The following is an 8,611-nucleotide window of genomic DNA, read 5'->3' as shown; positions in this document are numbered from 1 at the left end:
CCTCTTAGAAAAATGCCATCCACATTCAGAGAAGAAACTATGGGTTCTAAATGCAAATGCAAAATGCAAAGCAAAGATACTGTGTTCATTTTTTAAAAATTTCTTTTAAGGTTTTTTTCCTTCTTTCTCATTTTCCCCCTTAGTTTTAATTCTTCTTTCAAATATGATTAATATGAAAATATGTTAAACATGTCATATATTTAAAACCTATATTAAAAAGGGGGATGGAAGAGAAAGTGGTAGAAAAATGTGGAAGTCAAAAGAATGCTAAAAGATGAATGTTGTAGCCTCCTCGGCCTCTCTCCTCTGAATCCCGTGCAGCCAGCCCCGTCCAGAAATGCAACATGTCGATTTTGAAGATCATTGCAAGAGAGATCTTTGACTCTCGTGGAAACCCCACCATTGAAGTTCATCTCTGCACTTCAACAGGTCTCTTCAGAGCTGCTGTGCACAGTGGAGCTTCTACTGCCATCCATGAAGCTCTGGAGCTCTGAGACAATGATAAGACCTGCTATATGGGGAAAGGTTTCTCAAAAGCGGTTGAGCACATCAATAAAACCATTGCCCCAACCCTGATAAGCAAGAAACTGAATGTTGTCGAGCAGGAGAAGATTGACAAACTGATGATAGAGATGGATGGTTCTGAGAACAAATCTAAATTTGGAGCAAATACCATATTGGGAGTATCTCTGGCTGTTTGTAAAGTTGGGGCTGCAGAGAAAGGTGTCTTCTTGTTCTGCCATATTGCTGATCTTGCAGGCAATGAAGAAGTCATCCTGCCAGTTCCAGGCTTCAATGTGATCAATGGTAGCTCCCATGCTGGTAACAAGCTAGGAAAGCAAGAGTTCACAATCCTCCTTGTTGGAGCATCAAACTTCAAGGAGGCCATGTGCATTGGAGCTGAGGTCTACCACAACCTGAAGAATGTGATTAAGAAGAAATATGGACAGGATACCACCAATGTAGGAGATGAAGGTGGCTTTGCTCCTAACATCCTGGAGAATAAGGAAGCTCTGGAGCTGCTGAAGGAAGAGATTGGCAAGTCTGCCTATACTGACAAGGCTGTAATTGGCATGGATGTTGCTGCCTCTGAATTCTTCTGGTCTGGGAAATATGACTTGGACTTCAAGTCTCCTGATGATCGCAGCAGATACATCTCACCTGCTGAGCTTGGGGACCTTTACAAGAGGTTCATCCTGGACTATCCAGTGGTGTCTATTGAAGATCCTTTTGACCAGGGTGATTGGGAAGCTTGGAAGAACTTTACTGGAACTGCAGGCATCCAGGTTGTAGGGGATGATCTCACAGTGACCAATCCCAAATGCATTGAAAAGGCTGTGAATGAGAAAGCTTGCAATTGCCTCCTGTACAAAGTGAACCAGATTGGCTCCATGACTGAATCTCTCCAGGCATGAAAGCTGGCCCAGTCCAATGGGTGGGGAGCAATGGTTTCCCATTGTTCTGGAGAGACTGAAGATACCTTCATTGCAGACCTGGTGGTGGGTCTCTGCACTGGGCAGATCAAGACTGGGGCCCCGTAGCAATCTGAGCGTTTGGCCAAGTATAACCAAATTCTCAGAATTGAGGAAGAACTGGGCAGTAAGGCTATATTCACTAGAAGGAACCTCAGAAACCCTCGGGCCAAGTAAGATCCTTGACCATGAAGCCTCAGAGCTAGTAGGCGACAGTCACCTCAGTAGAAGTCCTCCAAAGAATGGGCAGCACCAAGTAGTAGACCAGTTTTGTTTTGGGGATGGGGGCTCTGCTACTTATCTCCACCCTGCTCTCTTCCACCTTTCTTTGTTCTCACTGCTTCTTCTGGTACCTGATCATTGATTCATTATTGTCATTATCTAAGACAAAATAATTAATTCTTTCTACTATTTGTTGTTTGATCCATTCATTCTTTAAAATGAGGTTATGCAGTGTCCAATTAGTTCTGGGTCTATATCTCCCTGGCCCAATATTGCATAAGACTTTTATTAGATTGCGATCTAAGAAAGATGTATTCACTATTTCTGCCTTTCCGCAGTTGATCATTAGGGTATTATGCCATAGTACATGATCAGTTTTTGCATCAGTGCCATGTACTGCAGAGAAAATGGTATATTCATTTCTATCCCCATTCAATTTCCTCCATAAGTCTATCAAATCTTGTTTTTCTAACAATCCATATACCTCCTTACCTTCTTTCTTGTTTATTATATGATTTGATTTATCTAGATCTGAGAGTGGGAGGTTGAGGTCTCCAACAAGTAGAGTTTTGCTGTCTATGTCTTGCCATAGTTCTTTCAGCTTCTCCTTTAAGAATTTGGATGCTGTCCCATTGAGTACATATATAATCAGAATTGAAATCATTTTATTGTCTATGGTACCTCTTAGGAGGCTATAGGTTCCTTCCTTATCTCTTTTAATGCTATCTATTTTTGCAGCTACTTTGTCTGAGATAAGGATTGTTATCCCTACTTTTTTCATTTCAGCTGAAGCAAAATATATTTTGCTCCAACCATTTGCATTTACTCTAATATGTATCTCTCTGCTTCAAATAAGTTTCTTGTAAGCAGCATATTGTAGGATTATGGTTTTTAATCCACTCTGCTATTTGCTTAAGGGAGAGTTCATCACATTCACATTCTAAGTTATAATTACTAACTCATTATCACCCTCCATACTTTCTTCCCTCTGTTTATATTTTCCCCTTTCCCCCAGTATTTTGTTTCTGAATACCACCCCCATCAGTGTTTTTGCCCTCTAATATCCACCCCTCCTCTTTCTTTCCCATTTCCCTTTTTTCCTTTTGCCCATCCCTTCCTTCTGTTAGTTCCCCCTTTTTCTCCCCCTCCCTTTCTCCACTCCCCTTTTCCCCCTTTAATACTTCAAAAGTTAGATTTTTTTTTAAGTTAACTGAGTATGTGTGTGAGTGAACTTTAAGCCAAGTCTGATGAAAAGAAGATTAAGGTTTTTCTCATCTTCTCCCTTCTTCCCCTTTATTACCATAGGTATTTTGTACCTCTTAATGTAATGAGATTTACCCCATTCAATCCCCTCCCTCCTCCTGTCTCCTTCCTGTCCCCTTAAAAAAGGAGGATTTTTTGGTTGGGTTTTTTGTGGGTTTTTTTTGCAACGCAAACAGGGTTAAGTGGCTTGCCCAAGGCTACACAGCTAGGTAATTATTAAGTGTCTGAGACTGGATTTGAACCCAGATACTCCTGACTCCAGGGCCAGTGCCTTATCCACTACGCCACCTAGCCACCCTGAGGATGTTTTTTAAATCATACTATCTGGGTCACAGAGAATTCTAAGTATCCATCACTTGTAGCTAAATACATTCTATCTAATAGAGTTACAATTTTTGAAAGTTGTTAGAGTCTTTCTCCCAAGTAGCACTGTAGCCAGTTTCATTCCATTGGCTAGTAGTATCATGGATAACTCATGAATGTCCATTACATCTGACTAGGTATATTTTCTTTGTTAGAGTTACAATTCTCAAGAGTTATGAGAACATTTTTCCCATGCTGGCATAAAGCCAGTTTGAAATTATTGGATTGCAGTATTTTTTTCCTTACCCCCCCCCTTTGCTTTTTTTTTTTTTTTTAACATTTTAATGTGTTTCTTGAACTTCCTGTTTGATGTCCAAATTTTCTATTTAGCTCTGGTCTTTTCATCAGGAACTTTTGGAATTCTCCTATTTATTTAAATGTATGTCTTTTCCCCTGAAAAAGAAGGCTCAACTTTGTGGGATAGGGTATTCTTGGCTGCATTCCAAGCTCATTTGCTCTGTGGAATATCTCATTGCAGACCCCTTGTTCCTTAATGTTAGTGCAGACAGGTCCTGTGTAATCCTTCCTGTGGCTCCTTGGTATTTAAATTGTTTTTTCTGACTGCCTGCAGGATTTTCTCTTTTATCTGATAGTTCTGGAACTGAACCACAACATTCCTTGGTATTTTCATTTAAGGATCTCTTCATGGAGGGAATCCATGTATTCTTTCAATAACTACTTTCCCCTCTGACTCTGTGATATCAGGGCAATTTTCCTTCAGTACATCCTGTAATATTGAGTCCAGCCTTTTTTCCCTCTTCAATGTTTTCAGGAAGTCCAATAATTCTCAAGTTGCCCCTCCTTGATCTATTCTCAAGGTCAGTGGTTTTGCTGATGAAGTATTTTTGGTTTTGTTTAACAGGCTCTTCCTGTCTCATGAAGTCATTAGTTTCCACAGACTCCATTCATTTTTTTTAGAGAGGAGTTTTCTTCATTTACCTTTTGTAATTCCTTTTCCAATTGGTCAATTATATTTTTGAATGAGTTTTCCATTTGAAAAATTGAGCCTTTGAGAGAATTATTTTCTTTTTGCATATGTCCAATTGTGGATCTGAGAAAATTATTCTCATTTTGTATTTGTCCAGTTGTATTTTGAGTTTCCTCAAATTTTCTAATTGATTTTTAAACTCCTTCCTTCTTTATTCAAGGAAGTCTTTCTGTGGTGGAGACCAGATCATATTCTCCTCAGAGTTTCTAAATCTCTCTGAGTTAGGGTCTTTTCTTTCCAAGAATTTTTCTATGGATCCACCTTTTTGCTGACCTTTCTTCATTTTGCTGAGATCTTGAATTGGGGAGGGGCTGCTTCACAGAGGTTTGTTGTTGGGATCCCTGGAGGCTTTAGTCACTGATTGCCACACCTCTGTCTGGCCAATAGGAGGTCCTGGTTGCTTTCTCTGGAGTATCTGTGACTTTGATTAAGGCCTACTCCCTTAGCCTTGAGGGAGTGATTTAAGCTCTTAAATCCTTTTGTCTTCAATCAATGGTGGGCTCTACCCTAGGGTGAGGTGATCCCTCCCCATATTGTCAGCTGAATTGGTTCTTCTGCTCACACACCTGTGCCTGGGGCAGAACGTCTGCATTTGTGCTTGCTCTGGGAAGAGGCCTCAACAGCAATGGAGGTGTGGACTCTGAATTCCTCAGACTAGAGAAGCCCTGGAATGATGTCAGCAGCTCTCCTGCACCAGAACTCCCCCTAAGCCCTGTTACTAAGCTCTCAAGGGTCAGTGCCAACATCAATACCTCTTTTCCCTAGTTGATCCAAGCCCCTGCAGTCTAGGCTCACCACTTATCAAGCAGGTCTAGCTCCCGGGCCCTCAGGCTCCTGGGCTACAACCCCACCACTAATCAGGCTGATCTGCTGCTGATCCACCCTCTGTGCCCAGACTTACCCAGGACTGAGGTAGATGTTCATTCTCCTGACTTTTCTTTCTGGTGTTTATGATCGGATTTCTGTTAAGTGGTTTGTTTTATATCACAGATGGGGAAAGATCAAGAGACTTTAAACTGTGCCTGTCTTCTCTCCACCATTTTGGCTGGAATTCCCAATTCCCAATTCTTAATACTGGAAAAATTTGATGTGTAATGTACGATTGAATAGTTTTAGAAATTATTATACTGAAATCCTAATAAGACAATCATTACATTAGTATATGCAAAATATGCATCAAATATTATTGTCAAAAATGGTATCTTTAAGAAATTCTGGAAGGTAGAAAGCATAAAAATATTTGAGGGATTGCAAATAGATCAATAAATTTAATACATACAATACAGTGCCTGACACATGGTAAGTGTTTTAAAAAAATCTTTATACTTTGATTGTGAGGGAGTACTTTGAAATAGGACTGAAAAGTGGAATAAGAACAGATTATCAAGGATTTTTGTTAGTAGGATAGGGATTTTGGCCATTTTCTTCCCAATATCAATGCACATTAATGAATGCCATACTTCACAATATGTCTGTGAGTTGCTCTGAGTTCTTCAGCTCCTTTGAGATCCATTGCATAAATCAGGAAATTGTTCCTCTAAAATACTAAGTATGTTCATTGTTATTCAGTCATTTCTGATTCTTTATGTCCCCCATATCCTACACTATACATGGAGTTTTCTTGGCAAAGATATTAAAATGCATTGTCATTTATTTCTCTAAGTGATTAAAGCAAATTGAGGTTCAGTGACCTACCTATTGAAACATAACTAACATCTAAGATCATTTTTTAACTTCCTAACTGGAGATCCAGTTCTATCCAGAAATAGGTGTTACAAGTAAGATTGGAATTCAGAGGTTACTATATTCTACTTATAATTTTACCTACCTGAGACAAATTATTAACTTTAAGGATGGTAGTAAAATTTGTTTGTGTGTATGTATGTGTGTATCTCTGTGTGTATGTTGTGTGTGTGTGTGTGTGTGTGTGTGTGTGTGTGTGTGTGTGTGTGCTTAATACAGGAGGGACCTGATTACATAATGTATCATCTGTGTAAGGACAGATGAATCAGAAGGGAGGAAAAGTTAAAAAAATAGGAAGCTGTTATATAGGATAGTGGTGATGAGAAGTGAGATGAGGGATGTATGAAAATTTTTAAATATAGAATCAATAAGGCTAGGCAAGTGACAAACTGTGAATAGGTAAGGGAAAAGAACATAAGCAAACAATAATATAAGTGAATGAATAGAACCATCCATACTTCAGTAAAAAATGGCCTATTCCATCAAAGATTTTATATCAAATTATTATTTGCTCCAGGAATACTAATTATTTTTGGTAAATTGAAGGTACTTAAAAGTCAATTCATTTTTTTGAGGACTAAATGCCCTTAGTCCTCATTTGAGATTGTGGGTATAACTTTAGTGAGAATATTTTATTTTATTTAGTTGAACTGAAAATTATAATGAAAAAAATAAAAGTAAGAAGTCACAAAAATATGATCTGAATATTGTCACCTGAAGATTTTAACTAAAAATGAGAAAGGAAAATGATAACTATTGTACTAAACTAAATCCTCCATATCTCCTTTTGTAGAATACCCAATAAATTAACCAATTTTAAATTATTAAAAAAGTAGGATAGATGCAAATATAAAAGTGATCTAATACTCTGCCCTGAGAAAGCTTTGTGTAAATCACTGTGAGAAACAAGTTTCATCCTCACACAGATATTATTGGATTCAAACACATTATTTGGTCTCCTATAAAAGAAAAAGGAAAAAGATTTAAATTCTTTTAAGTAGCTAGAAAACTTAATAATCCATTTCTTTTTCCCAATATATTTTTGAGAGATTATAAAAATGTCATAGAAAACAAAATTCTTTTAAAATGTGTCAGTTTAGTTGGTGGAGTAAAGTCAGGGATTTACCTGAGCTTTCCCCCCAAAACAGTTCAAATACCGTTAATTAATGATGCTAAACAAATTCTACAGTGACAGAATCCTGAAAAAAACAGTGAGTGAAAGAACTTTTCAGTCCAAGACAATTTAGAAGATCTGGGGGAAGCATATTTTCCATGGTGTGAGAAAGGAACACAAAGAAGCATGACCCATGTTGGAATGAACCTACCCCAGAAATCCAGGAACAGACCTGGGGGCAACTGAGTCAGTGATAATGGAGGTGGTTTCCAGACCTCTCAACTCAGAGATTGCCAAGGACAATTTGGAATGATAGCAATAAAAGTCTGCAATACCAGGTTGAGAGTAGAGGACAGCAGAGTAGATTATACCCAGTTGATGAGGAACAGTAACTGAGAGCCTATGAATTGTCATCAACAACTTCTTTTTGGAGCTCTTAATCCATAGATGGTGAGGGGTTCCAGTAGGAGATTACAGAGCTTTCTTTGCTATCACTGAGGCAGAGTTCTGTTGCTTTGCTCATAAAAAGAGCTGGAACACGGTCCTCTTTCCCAGTCCCAGGAAAAGAAGAAGTAAACAGAACTTACTGCCTCAGTGAAGCAGGGATCAACATCACAGATGCAAGGCAGAAAGGAATGATTGTGGTCACCCACAGACCAGAACACAAGCCAGGAGAATGATATAAACTTCTTATATCATAAGACCTTGGAAGAACAGAAAATCTGCAGATCTCAAGAAATATCTTTGAAAACAGCTACAGGGACAGATAGGTGGTGTGGTTGATAGAGTATGGGCCCTGGAGACAGTAGGACTTGAGTTCAAATCTGACCTCAGACAATTAATAATTGCCTAACTGGGCGATGTTGGGCAAATCACTTAACCCCATTGCCTTAAATAAATAAAAGTATTTTAAAAAAAGAAAAGAAAAGAACTACGAAGAAATCCCCCAAAATTTGCCTCAGTACACCCTCTACTCTGGAAGCAGAACCCTACATTTAAAAAATGGTTAAAAATCAAGACATATACTATGGAAGTGAATAAAAACTGAAGGAAAATAAATCTGATTACTATGGTCATGAGGAGACCAAAATACACACCCAGAAGATAACAAAATCAAAGCTTCTACATCCAAAGCCTCCAAGAAAAATATGAATTGGTTTCAAGTAATGAAAGGTCTCAAAAAGGATTTTGAAATTCAAGTAAGGGAGATAGGAAACAATGGGATGAGAAATTAAAAGCATGTGGATAAAAGTAGTGTTCTGGAGGAGACAACAAATTTACTGAAGAAAATAAGATCTTAAAAACTATACTAGACCAAATGAAAAAGGCGGTCCAAAAAGGCAGCAGAAGAAGAATTCTTTAAAAAGCAGACTTGGTCAAATGGAAAAGGCAATCTACAATAAAGAACTTATTTCTCAGTTCATTAAAAATAAGAGCCATCCTTCT

General features: G+C 38.3%; 1 pseudogene; it reads left to right on the top strand.

Moving 5' to 3' along the window:
• Positions 1 to 344: 344 nt before the first annotated feature.
• Positions 345 to 1,649, top strand: LOC141499295 (alpha-enolase pseudogene; annotated as a pseudogene).
• The last annotated feature ends 6,962 nt before the right edge of the window (positions 1,650 to 8,611 follow it).

Source organism: Macrotis lagotis, chromosome X (assembly GCF_037893015.1).
Source record: "Macrotis lagotis isolate mMagLag1 chromosome X, bilby.v1.9.chrom.fasta, whole genome shotgun sequence".
Taxonomy (NCBI): domain Eukaryota; kingdom Metazoa; phylum Chordata; class Mammalia; order Peramelemorphia; family Peramelidae; genus Macrotis; species Macrotis lagotis.
Note: the sequence above shows the minus strand (reverse complement) of the source record. Positions and strands in the feature narration are given on the sequence as shown.